The sequence below is a fragment of the Stomoxys calcitrans genome, chromosome 4, assembly GCF_963082655.1.
Source record: "Stomoxys calcitrans chromosome 4, idStoCalc2.1, whole genome shotgun sequence".
NCBI classification, from domain to species: Eukaryota; Metazoa; Arthropoda; class Insecta; order Diptera; family Muscidae; genus Stomoxys; species Stomoxys calcitrans.
The window spans coordinates 2333512-2347965 of NC_081555.1; the positions used below are offsets into that span (position 1 = coordinate 2333512).

Sequence of the window (14454 nt, forward strand, 5' to 3'; positions counted from 1 at the left end):
ATGTTTTATGGTTTATGATATGGATAGAAAAAAAGAAGAAACGAAAATGTAGTGAATGGAAGTGAATGGAAGTGCTGATGGAAAAATTATGATGTATGAAATTAATATGGCTTCATAAATGAATTGCATTGTTAGGGTAAAATAGATTACGGGCAGTGGGGACTTATGTAAGAACAGTGGGGACTTATGTAGGAAAATGGAAAATTTTAGGAAAAAAGAGTTTCGTTACATTACTTGATATCGATATCGATATTTATTATTAAAACTATCCAGCCAGTTCTAGTCTTTGAAGGCGAGGAGATTTCAAAGAATGTCATTTCCTTTCCACTCTAAATTAACTAAAACACCACATTATTACTAATACATGCTTTGTGTTTTCACCCTTGCTTTTTTTATATGCAAAAACACTCTTAATTACATTGACAACACAAGGTGGCAATACCCCTTGACTCTCACCACTTTCCTTTTCACTCCCTCTGTCACCAGTTGTTCATTGTTTCTTAGTTTCGTTAACAATTTTCAATCGGTCGAACATACAATTAAGCCCTCCTAAAAGTTTCAGTTAAAAGTGATAAAAAGTACCACTACACATATAAAAGTGTAACAAATCAAGAGAAAAGTGAAGGGCAACTAATATATTAATATTTTTATTGCGAAATTTGTCCTCAATGTATTGTAATTTGCAAAAAAAAAAATCGGCAAAAAAAGATTATGTTGGGCTGCGGTTTTCGTGTTTGTTGTTCGCCGTGTGTGTGTATCCATTAGACATGTTGTTTTGTTGTTGTGCGAAGAGTGTGAAATAGATGTTGGTTAAGTGCTCCTATTCTCAGATTTGATTAAGTGGTGAATTGTTCGTTCAAGGTGAAGATGGCATGAATGTTCGTTTAGTTCAGATCTTCACCGAAAAAACAAAAACAAAGAGATTACGTCGTGCTTTTTCATTTACTAAAATGTCTTAGCGATAAAAAAAATAAAGAAAATACAGCAATAAATTTAACTTTTATGTTTTACAATATGAAAAATTTGCTTTCGGTGTCTTTTAATCATCAATCAACAAAATTTGCAGCTCGACATTTTATATAGAGGTAAGTTTATAAAAATGGAGCCAATTTCTAAGAAGTATTCTCTATAGAAAAAATTTCTAAGAAAGAAAAGAAATTTTCCTTAAAGACAAAATTTTTAAGAAATTTTCACTAAAGACAAAATTTCTAAGAAAGAAAAGAAATTTTCCTTAAAGACAAAATTTCTAAGAAATTTTCTCTAAAGAGAAAATTTCTAAGAAATTTTCTCTACACAAAACTTGAACTATTGTCGGTCAAAGCCAACATTGAATAAAGTTTTCTTTGCTGATAGCCTTTGTTGCTAACGCTAAATTGTTTCAAGCTTAATAGTTTATATTTACTACGAGTTTAATAAAAAAAGGGTGATTTTTTGAGGTTAGGATTTTCATGCATTAGTATTTGACAGATCACGTGGGATTTCAGACATGGTGTCAAAGAGAAAGATGCTCAGTATGCTTTGACATTTCATCATGAATAGACTTACTAACGAGAAACGCTTGCAAATCATTGAATTTTATTACCAAAATCAGTGTTCGGTTCGAAATGTGTTCATTCACCGTAACGTTGCGTCCAACAGCATCTTTGAAAAAATACGGTCCAATGATTCCACCAGTGTACAAACCACACCAAACAGTGCATTTTTCGGGATGCATGGGCAGTTCTTGAACGGCTTCTGGTTGCTCTTCACTCCAAATGCGGCAATTTTGCTTATTTACGTAGCCATTCAACCAGAAATGAGCCTCATCGCTGAACGGTGAATGAACACATTTCGAACCGAACACTGATTTTGGTAATAAAATTCAATGATTTGCAAGCGTTGCTCGTTAGTAAGTCTATTCATGATGAAATGTCAAAGCATACTGAGCATCTTTCTCTTTGACACCATGTCTGAAATCCCACGTGATCTGTCAAATACTAATGCATGAAAATCCTAACCTCAAAAAAATCACCCTTTACGTAAATAAATAAAATTTTCTCGAAATAAAATATTTCAGTGAAACTTTATCTAAAGAAAAATTTCCATGAAATTTTCTCTAAAAAATATCTATGAAATTTTCTCTAAAGACAAAATTTCCATAAAATTTTCTCTGAAAACAAATCTCTTTACATTTTTTAATAGACTTTCTTGTAGAGAAGAAACAACTTAAAGTTAATTTTCGCTAATAAACGAGTAATAGGCAGAGATGGTCCGTAAGACGATTTTTTAGGTTTCCGACTGTCAAAAAGTTGTAAAAGTCGAAAACGTCGTATACTTGTATAAAACGTAGAAAAAGTCGCAAACGTCATAAACCTTAATAACTCAGTGTAAAAGTTTGATTTTTAACAAATATTATTGTCACTTATTTGTTGTATATAGAAGAGTTTATATGTAAAAAAATTTCGCAATAAAAGAAATATTAAGTTTTTTTTTTAATTTTTGCATTTACATTTTGCACACAATAAATTGGAAATATACGCAAATTTCAAGTCAATTTATAAAGTAACGTTTAAGGATTTTTTTGTGAAGCAAAAAATCAATAAATTATTAGTTTTTATCAATTATATTTAGAAATTGCAATTATTTTGTATCCTTTTGCAAAATTATTTGCTTCTCCCGTTTTAATTTGCTTTTTGAAAGCTGTTGTAAACGACATATGTTAAAAATGCATGACATCTGAGGAAGTGTCAAGTGAAATGGTACATGGAGTGTTATTACTTATGCCAAAATTTTTAGTTAATCAGATCAAAAATTCGACATATTTTCGTTCGAATTTTTTTTTCTGTCAGAAACCTAGTTTTTTGGCTAGGTTTACGACGTTTTCGACGTATGTAATATACGTCGGAAACGTATGTCATATACGTCACTGTTTCTGACAGGCCATCTCTGGTAATAGGTAATCAAAACTTGAATTTGATATAAGGACAATGGCGTAGACCAGTCCTCTTTGTAGAAAATTTGATTTTTAGGTACCATATTGTTCAAATATCCCTTAATATATTTACAAAAAAAATTCGATTATCTATGCCAAGCCCCACACATGAAAAACATATCATAATAAGCCTTTTGGGTCTTTGAAGACAGTTGGGTTTCAAAGAATGTCATTACTTTTCCAATCTAAATTATTTAAAACACCACATTATTACAAATACAAGCTTTGTGTTTTCACCCTTGCTTCTTTTATATGCACAAACACTCTTAATTACATTAACAACACAAGGTGGCAATACCTCTTGACTCTTACCACTTTCCTTCTCACTCCCTCTGCCAGCAGGTGTTCATTGTTTCTTAGTTTCGTTAACAATTTTCAATCGGTCGGACAGAAAATTAAGCCCTCCTAAAAGTTTCAGTTGAAAAGTGATAAAAAGCACCAGCACATATATAAAAGTGTAATAAATCAATAGAAAAGTGAAATGCAACTAATATATTAATAGTTTTATTTCAAAATATGTCCAAAATGTATTTCAATTTGCCAAAAAAGAATCGGCAAAAAAAGATTATGTTGGGCTGCGGTTTTCGTGTTTGTTGTTCGCCGTGTGTGTGTATCCATTAAACATGTTGTTTTGTTGTTGTGCAAAGAGTGTGAAAGAGATGTTAGTTAAGTGCTCCTATTCTCAGATTTGATTAAGTGGTGAATTGTTTGTCCAAGGTGAAAATGGCATGAATGTTCGTTTAGTCCAGATCTTCACCGAAAATGCAAAAACAAAGAGATTACGTCGTACTATTGCATTTGCAAGAAAAGTGCTAGCAATAAAAAAAAAATGAAAAACAGCAACAAAAAATACAATATGAAAAATGTCCTTTCGGTTGTCTTTTAATCATCAATCAACAAAATTTGCAGCTCGACATTTTATATAGAGGTAAGTTTATAAAAATGGAGCCAATATCTAAGAAATATTCTCTATAGAAAAAATTTCTAAGAAATTTTCTCTACACAAAACTTCAACTATTTGTCGGTTAAAGGCAACATTGAATAAAGTGTTCTTAGCTGATAGCCTTTGTTGCTGACGCTAAATTGTTTTATACTATTAAGCTTATATATACTACGAGTTTAATAAACACGTGAATAAATAAAATTTTCTCGAAATAAAATATTTCAGTGAAACTTTATCTAAAGAAAAATTTCCATGAAATTTTCTCTAAAAACAAAATTTCTATAAAATTTTCTCTAAAAACAAATCTCTTTACATTTTTTTAATAGACTTTCTTGTACAGAAAAAACAACTTAAAGTTAATTTTGGCTTATAATCGGGTAATAGGTAATCAAAACTTGAATTTGATATAAGGACAATGGCGTAGACCAATCCTCTTTGTAGAAAATTTGATTTTTAGGTACGATTTTGTTCAAATATCCCTTAATATATTTAAAAAAAAACTATTATCTATGCCTAGCCCCACACATGAAAAACATATCATAATAAGCCTTTTGGGTCTTTGAAGACGGTTGGGTTTCAAAGAATGCCATTACTTTTCCAATCTAAATTATTTAAAACACCACATTATTACAAGTACAAGATTTGTGTTTTGACCCTTTATTCTTTTATATGCAAAAACACTGTAAATTTCATTGACAACGCAAGGTGGCAATACCCCTTGACTCTCACCACTTTCCTTTTCACTCCCTCTGCCAGCAGGTGTTCATTGTTTCCTAGTTTCGTTAAAAATTTTCATTCGTTCGGGCACAAAATTAAGCCCTCCTAAAAGTTTCAGTTGAAAAGTGATAAAAAGCACCAGCACATATATAAAAGTGTAATAAATCAATAGAAAAGTGAAATGCAACTAATATATTAATAGTTTTATTTCAAAATATGCCCAAAATGTATTTCAATTTGCAAAAACAGAATCGGCAAAAAAAATATGTTGGGCTGCGGTTTTCGTGTTTGTTGTTCGCCGTGTGTGTGTATCCATTAGACATGTTGTTTTGTTGTTGTGCAAAGAGTGTGAAAGAGATGTTGGTTAAGTGCTCCTATTCTCAGATTTGATTAAGTGGTGGATTGTTTGTCCAAGGTGAAGATGGCATGAATGTTCGTTTAGTCTAGATCTTCACCGAAAAAACAAAAACAAAGAGATTACGTCGTGCTATTGCATTTGCAAGAAAAGTGTTAGCAATAAAAAAAATGAAAAACAGCAACAAAATTAACTTTTATGTTTTACAATATGAAAAATGTCCTTTCGGTGTCTTTTAATCATCAATCAACAAAATTTGCAGCTCGACATTTTATATAGAGGTAAGTTTATAAAAATGGAGCCAATTTCTAAGAAATTTTCTCTAAAGACAAAATTTCTAAGAAATTTTCTCTAAAGACAAAATTTCTACGAAATTTTCTCTAAAGACAAAATTTCTACGAAATTTTCTCTAAAGACAAAATTTCTACGAAATTTTCTCTAAAGACAAAATTTCTATGAAATTTCCTCTAAAGACAAAATTTCTAAGAAATTTTCTCTAAAGACAAAATTTCTAAGAAATTTTCTCTAAAGACAAAATTTCTAAGAAATTTTCTCTAAAGACAAAATTTCTAAGAAATTTTCTCTAAAGACAAAATTTCTAAGAAATTTTCTCTAAAGACAAATTTTCTAAGAAATTTTCTCTAAAGACAAAATTTCTAAGAAATTTTCTCTAAAGACAAAATTTCTAAGAAATTTTCTCTAAAGACAAAATTTCTAAGAAATTTTCTCTAAAGACAAAATTTCTAAGAAATTTTCTCTAAAGACAAAATTTCTAAGAAATTTTCTCTAAAGACAAAATTTCTAAGAAATTTTCTCTAAAATTTCTAAGAAATTTCTTAGAAATTTTCTCTAAAGACAAAATTTTTAGGAAATTTCCTCTAAAGACAAAATTTCTAATAAATTTCCTCTAAAGACAAAATTTGTAAGAAATTCTCTCTAAAGACACACCTACATGGCGGTGTCTGTTAGTCGCAAAAGCCGGACAAAGACATAGGAAATGGCCCCTACACATGATATCCCTTGGCGCACCGATTTTGCATTCGTAAGCTAGTAGTGCTATGTGTCCCATTATGATACCGAAAGCTACTTCCTTTCAATAATAGCCTCGTCTTCTTTCGATATGGATGTCGCCATCGGATTTTCGGTGTGCTACCGACTGTTTCGATGTTCCATATTGTTGCATACGCGTTCGTCGCCTCTGATTGCGTTGACCCGAAAGGCTTCAGGTTAACCAAGTTTATTGACGCAGTTTTCTGGCCTTCACCGCCTAATCATTTGCTCTTTCATTCCCCTTTGTTCCTCTTTGGCCCCACAATCATACAATGCGAATGGTGTCATCTTCAGAAATGGTGCGAAACTCTTTTTAATATAGCTGAGAAAAGCGAGTTCAATATCAGTTGATGTTTTTTTTCCAATGCTTGCTCTTGCTCTGCGAAACTCTTTTTAATATAGAGTTCCCATCCCCTCGAAATCGGCTGTGAAAAGTAAGTTCTATATCAGTTGATGTTTTTTTTTTGCAATGTTCTAGGGTAAAAGTGAGATACTTTTTTACTTCACATTAAAATTTTTTTTTGCACCCACTGTTCTTTCAAGACATAAAAAACGCCAGCAAAAGGAAACTCCATTATGTCTACATATTGATACGCAGTTCTCCTCAATTAATTTCCACAAAAGGCTAACGAATGGCAGTTACTTTTGTTAAGGACTCGACAACGATACTCATTTCCTTGCGGAAAATAAATAAAAAATGTCAAAGGTGCATACAAAAGAAAATAACGATCCCTAGCTTGGGCTGCAGAAAAAGCTCCCCGCAGCCCATGCCTTTGCTCATCTTCAAGTAAACTTAATTCTGCTTTAAGTACTTTGAAATGGAAAGGCAGAAATGTAATATTGATGATTTATTATAAGTCAACAACAGCACAGAAGAAAAAGAGAATTGAATACAATTTTCTTGTTTCCGTATTCAAAAACAAATCAAACAAATACAATTCTATTATATTGCAATAGGAGAAGCAAAACAGTTTTCATAGTAGGTGTTGCGTCTTCTCGGTGATTGATGAGATGAAATGTGAGAACTGACGTGGCAGTTGAACAGTTTCTAAAGAAAATTTAATAAAACGCACAGATGGTCACTCATTTTAAGATTTATTCTAATAGATCAAGCAACACATTGCGTAGTGAAATAAGAAGAAAATAGAAAAGAAAAACCCATCTCCATATTTATGGCAAAGCATTGGGTCTTACACTTTATTCACTGTGATTTTATTACTTATAAAAAGTAATTCCTATAATCAATTTTTAACTTCAAACCAAAGGCATAAGAAACCAAAAAAAAAAAATGTTTTATAGCCGGTGCATAGATAAAAATTTAATATCTGCAAATATTTCACGCCTAAAAGATATGCCATAGACAAATCTTTTATTTAGGGCCTAAAAGTATGCAACACAAGGCATAACCTTTTATTAAATTTCATTTTATATTAAATATACCCGAGTGCGTAATAAAACTGTACTCATATAATGAATAATGACTGTGATGTCCAAACAAAATAAGGCTTTAAAAGGCATATAAAATAGAAAAGTATTCTCAAGCTGGCAAGTATGCACATAAAATGGTTAATTTTAAAATGAGTTTAGTCCTTTATGAGGCTATGACTTTTAATTGATTTGTTATTTTTGTTTAAAAATAATTTCAAATATTTGGTAAATTTCCAAAAGGGTAAAGTTTTAATTGATAATACCTTAACAGGCATAAAAATTGCACTGAGATCAAATATATGAGGTTTTACGATTCCATGAAGTAAATCTATCTTGAGCTTGAAATAAAAAATTGAGATAATTTCAAATATAACCAATCTGTTGTTAGACAAAGCTTAGAAAAGTTTTAATTTTAAAAATCAATTGACTGTTTTAATTCCTATAGTCTTAACCTGACCACAGAAATCAAATTATATTTCCATACATTCAGTTTCGCTTTTCCAGGAGTATCTCATTGAGCTAAATCGAAACTAGAGGACCGAACAAGCTATGTATATTATCCTACACACTTCTTTAATCTGAAAACATTTCATTCGTTTCAAACTCTCTAGCAAAGCCATCTTCACCACAGATTCGCCATTCTATATCGGCTTCGTTGATTGGCCAGATCATCATCTTCACTCCTTTTGTGAGTTTAAAATCTAATACTACAATGAACGAGCTATGAAGCTGTTGACCAGTCCAACGAACGGATATTATTCACAATGGTATTGAAAATAGCCAATCATTGATTTCTGTATGCTGATGGTTTGAGCTATAATTCTCGGGAAACAATTAATTTGTCATTTGTTTGTTTTTAAATAACATTCAAAGGGTTCAGATTGCTTTAAACTTTAAATACTCTGCTCTTCCTCCCCTTAAAATCCCTATTTGCACAATTTTAAAGCCCATTTTTAAATCCCCCTCCCCAAAAGTATGCATTCAGTTTTGCACAAAAACCTGTTGGTATTGGCTAAAAGGAAAACACAAAACTCTGACATTGTCATTGATACTTTGCGCTGCGAAAAAAGGAGGTTTTTCCTGGTACATTGTTTACAATTTTTTTTCTGTTTTTGTTTTGGCCAATAATTGACTCCATCAACGTCCACATTTACTAAAGGCACCCACATCACATTCACCTGACATGCCGCCATACCCGGTGGTGATATTTGACAAACAGCTAAAGTCAATGTCTCGCCGACTACACGAGGGTAATATTAATATCTGTATTTGCTGTGTGGAGGCTGGAGACTTTTATTTTAGCCAATTTTATGTGGCCAGACCAAAATATAAAACATACATATATTCCAAAAAGCCATTCATATACACGTACCGCTATGGCTGTCTGTCTGCCTCTCTCAGAGAAAGAGATGTAGAGAAAGCCATTTTATGTTGGTCCTGTGTTGCCGCCATAGTGTGAGTCAGACATTTTCCAGACGTGTCTGAATATTTTGGCTACCATACAATATGACTGACTTGGCCTGACTAACTGTCACAGCTTGTCAATTTCAATTTGACAGTTATTGTTTGTCTGAGTAGTTGCAAGGGTGTGTGTGTGTGTGTGTGCGGGGGAGTGTTGCCGAGGCGGGTCGAAACAATTCAGAAGGGGTTCAAATGTTTAAATGTGAATGCCATATAATAAGTCACATACAAATAAATATTAAAGTCGTTTAAAGGGTTATTAAATTGGGAGTTGTTGTATAGAAAACTTTTGGCAAAGAAAAATACTAGGAAGCTTCGGTGTTTTTGTAAGTGCCCCATATTGGGCGCTACTCTTTTTGAGTCTTGACAAAAGTATGAAATTTTTATACCCATCAACATAGCATGGGAAGAATACTAATGTGTTTGTTTTTTCCTCGAAAAATTGTTGTCCTTTATGTTGATTTTTTGAAATCGCGAGAAGCCTGGCTGAACTTTGTGCAAATATACTTTTGTATGGTTAGTACTAAATAATTCTAAAAATTTTTTGTTGCCCTGCGTCGGGCGCCAAGCTAATGTATTCCCTATGCCCTTTTTTATACCCACAACCGTAGAATGAGGGTATATTCATTTTGGCATTCCGTTTGCAACACTTCAAAAAATCATTCCAGACCCTAAAAAGTATATACAGCAATGACGTGGTTTCTGCAGCTCCGAAGGACCAGCAACCGAGGACGCAAGCTTTGATCGTCTTAATCTCCCTATGTTCCGAAACACGCTCATAGATATATCTACAGCTCCAACTACCTGCGAAGAAATTGAAGCCGTTCTGATCTCGCTTAAAAACGGCAAATCGGACGACCCTGGTAACATACCTGGTGAACTTTTGCGGTATGGGACACACTCCATAGTTAAAGCCCAATCACCTCAATACTCAGAGGGGCCTGGGATACAAACGCTGTCCCCTCAGAATGGAAGAAAGGGATCATCGCATCTCATCACATTCCCAAAAAAGGGTGAGCCCATCCGGTGTAAAAACTGAAGAGGGATTACATTGCTAAACGCTTCTGCAGCGTATTTCGCCTGCACTTACAGCATTTTGAAGAGGGAACAGGCAGATTTTCGACCAGGATGCCCTTGTGCCGACCACATTAACTCCCTGTATATAATCATTGACCAGTGTGCAGTATTCAATAATCTCCTTTACCATTTATTCATCGACTTCGAACGTGCTTTTGATGCAGTTTCGAGAACTTCAATGTGGAGCACGCTGGTGAATAAGGGCAAACCAGAAAAGATCGTGACACTAATTAGGGAGTTGTATAAGAATGCTGAAGTTTCAGTCCGCTTCAATGGAAAAGAGACCAGACCTTTCGAAATCGATAAAGGAGTGAAGCAGCTATTTTTAATTTTGTTAGACTCCGTATTAGAAGCAATTAATACTGAGGCACCCTAAGGCATACGACTTCATTGGAGACGTGAACTACGCGGATGTCTCATTGCGCATCGCTTTGATCACAAAAGGGGAAATTAGAACGATTGAATTTAAATGCAGCCAAAGTAGGCCTGTAGATAAACATAGCAAAAACAAAATTGATGAGCATAGGAACATCAAATTTGACATTGCTCACTATAAACGACCATATCATTTAACACGTTGACAACTTAAATAACAAAGGACAGAGGATTGGAAGCAGACATACGTGTCAAATCAACAAGGCTAGAAACGCCTTTCTTAAACTCAACAAATTTTGTAGATATAGTGACATCTCACATAACACAAAAGTCAGAATCTTCAACAGTAGTGTGAAATCTATTTTATTATATGGCTGTACATCTGGGAGCTTGACACAAGTGGCTACCCGCAAAATCCAAGATTTTACAAATCGCTGCCTGCAACAAATACTTGAAATTTTGTGGCTAAACCGTATTCCAAATGAGGAATTGCAAGTAAGAATAAACACTTCGCCTGTCGATATAGAAATCTGAAAGAGAAAATGGGCTTGGTTGGGTCATATCCTACGCCGGTCGCGCGATGATATAGTGGGTAATGTCCTAGACTGGAACCCGTAAGGTCAGCGAAAGAGGGGACGCCTGAAAAACACATGGATCCGCTGTACGAAAAGAAAGTTGAAATCAACCCATGTATAGTGGAATCAAGCCAAGGCTTTGGCTTGTGTCAACCAGAAGGAAGAGACCTAGATCCATTTATTTATTTACCGATCGACACAGAATCACTTTCTGATTCGATTTAACTATGTCCCTCTGTCAATGTTAATTTTTGAACAAAGTACAGGTCGCAATTTTCATCCAATCATCTTCAAATTGGCACTGAAATTTTTTGAGCCTTGAGACGAAGCCTATTGAAATTTAAAGAAATCGGTTCTTGTTTCATTATTTTTCAAGTCGAGCTTAATGACCAAGCGAATGCAACGTTCAAGGAACAAATTGTTAAATGAGTCTGGAAGAAATTGCCAGTTTCTCAGACAAGGCAGGACACATGTCACCTCATTGGTGGTGGGCGTTTCGATAATTGGGTTTCTCTCATCGGCACCATCGTGAACTATGTCCGTCCATCACAGTTCACAGCCTGTTATTTGTAGTACTTTTAGTTGATATCATAAGCACAAATCCTATGTGAAATCTCACCTACTACTACCAGACTTCGCTGCATGCTTTTTCACTGAGCAATATCTCTTGAAACTAACACCAACTCCTCTCTATGGCCATTGCAATAATTTTATTCCTTTGTCAGCGCATTTATTCACCGATCTTCTCAAAATTTGACGACTACATCTAATTGTGCGGATTTTGGTCGAAATGGGATCAGATTTAGATGTAGCTCCCGTATATATTCATCCAATTTGGACAAATATTGCAGTAATATGGCCATTTGTTAACCGATACGCACGTAATTTGTCAAATACGCTTCCCTAATAACTCAGGGCTCAGGGCATTTATTGACCAATCTTCCAGAATTTCCTCTTTCCTTTACGACTACCACAGTATCTAAAGAGTTTGGTTGCAACTGGTTCAGATTTTGATAGAGTTCTTGTTGGTCCGATCTTGAGAATTTGCAATAATGTGGTTATTTCTGAACCGATTGCCACGAAAATTGGGACCTATAATCTCTTATGGCTGTTGAAATTTTTGTTTAATTTTATCGAAATCTCTTCCGATTAATATTTTTACATATACATCGCCCTAATTTCACTTATAGAGTCGTAGTTATTACAATTTGAACAGATTTTTTCGAAATTTGGTGCGTTTTTATAACTACTACTAAATTTCCCATGAACATTCCACTAGAGGAATTTTTTTATATTGGTATTTTTTATTATATATATGTAATAATCTATGTTTTTGTTTAATAAAGGGCCCCAGGTTGGACGCCAGTATTAAATTTTACACTAAATTCTGCATAACATTGGAAATGTTTGATGCTGCAGGACAACTATTGGCAAAACTTCGTAAAACAATCTCTATTAACGCCTGATTTTCGATTCCCTTATCCGACTTTGAAGAAATTTCGTATATTCATTATTTAAAGAATTAAAGTTTCTTAAATATTTAAATTTTGAAAAAAACATATTTTATGTCAAACTGGATTGTAATGATAATGTAATGTAACCTGACTCCTAAAAATGTTGAGCCAATTTTCCCCAAAACATAACCTTATATGACTGGACTTTTCCTATTTCCATTCGTACCTCTTTCTAACTCGAACTAGAATTTTTCTAATTCTTTCTATTCTTGGGTATTTTTCTACCCATTTGACGTTAGTGGGTTAATGTTTTTCTTTTCTTGTTAGCAATTAGGTAATTTAATTGGCGGTCCAACGTTGGGCGCCACATTAAGGTATGATAGCTAAGTACTTAGTATTATTATGGATACTATTTCCAATGTTCTTGGTTATTTAACCACGTACTTTAAGCATCATTTGAAAGTTTCCCTGTATCAATTAAATCCTTTCTTTACAACGTAATAACCCTTTCACATGTGGGTGTACAACGCATATGTGTGAACCCACTCATTATTATGAATAACAGCATTTGCCCCAGCAGCACTAAACCCAGCAGTCAGCTACATCATTCAAAGCTTTGGTAATAGTTAAAGTCAATGCCGCCAACAACAGACTTCTTCTTTGGCAACATCATTGGCATTATCAACATCAGCTTTAGCTGTCTGTCCGAAGAAGAAGAGGAAGAACAACAACATCATTATCACCATCAGTTTCAGTTTCAGCAACAGCATCATTGTGGCCATCATTGGCCTCATCATCATCACAAGCACGCCTCAGAATTTGTCCCCTCCCTCAGTTTTTCCCTGTTACAATCGTTTGGTTTTTCGTCGTGCGTTTTGGCTGAATCTGTATTCCTAAGCCATGGGTTTGGTTGTGTTTATGCGCTTTGTGGCTTAAATCAACTTTTCCTTTCTGTTTGCTGGTTAATAATCACCCAAAACAGTTTGCAATTGTCCTGAAGTTCTTTGTGAGTTGTTGTTGCTGCTGATGTTGTTGTTTAAGTATATAGTTGTCTTAATTTCGTTTATTGTTTTGTCAGTTGTCTCCTGAATGCACGACTGACTGACTGGCAGTCACAAGACTATGGCGTTTGGGAGATTTCCTGGCAGGTTTCATTGCTGAAACTTCTTTTGGCATGTGAGACTTGAGTATGTATTGTTCAATTTTAATTACAGGAAACCTTTGAAAGTTTGCAATCGAAAACGTGGTCGTCTGAGAAGAAATGATTATCGTATTTTATGTGCTCTGAAAAGGGCAAACGCAATATAATCGTCATGTTTTTTTTTTGGGGGGGGAGGGGTCGAGTTGACGACTAAAATAATAATAAGTTTAGTCATCTTGATAGACTCTAAACTAGGATTGTGCATGAAATGCTATATATGAACTTGAACTTTATAGTTGTGAAAATTTGGAAAAACTATTAAATTTTAGAATTTTCTATATTAAAGTTATTTTGTTTTTTTTATTCATAGCCATAAAAAACATTTTTTGTGGGGTAACTTCAAATTGGGATTCAATTGCAGGATATTGTTCGGCTTTATACCATTGTTCAATGCTTTTTAATTCAAAGAATAGTATAGCAAAAAACGTTTAAATGTCTAAAAAAATTTAAAATATTACTTACAGTAAATATCTGACTTAACATTTCTATTTTTTATTGCATACTTTCAGGCTTTTGAAACTCCATTTAGCGAATGCATATCCTGGTGAGTAAATATTACCATATACATATTACCAGCTGGTTATAATTACAGAACTTTATATTCATACTTATAATTATAATTTTTTAAACGCCTAAATGAATGCAACATAACTGCAATATGTTAAAGTGATTTTATGAGTATATCCAATAATGTTCGACCATTCTATTGGACTGGGCCTTTTGAAATCAAAGAATAGAGCAATTATCCATCGTGTGATATGTGGAATACTAATCTCGTCATTCCATTTTTAACACCTCAAAATATTGACTTGATACCTCATAGAGTATAAATATTCTTGATGGTCGT

At 33.7% G+C, this 14454-nt stretch overlaps 1 protein-coding gene across 2 annotated transcripts in view; it reads left to right on the top strand.

Annotated features, from left to right (window-relative positions):
- The window catches only part of LOC106091920 (DNA repair endonuclease XPF), a 245084-nt gene extending 230930 nt beyond the window's left edge, over positions 1 to 14154 (top strand). For both annotated transcript variants that reach the window (XR_009398112.1, XR_009398113.1), the window contains one exon: positions 14117 to 14154. The gene's annotated coding sequence lies outside the window, so the exon portion shown is untranslated. The remainder of the gene's footprint in view (positions 1 to 14116) is intronic.
- The last annotated feature ends 300 nt before the right edge of the window (positions 14155 to 14454 follow it).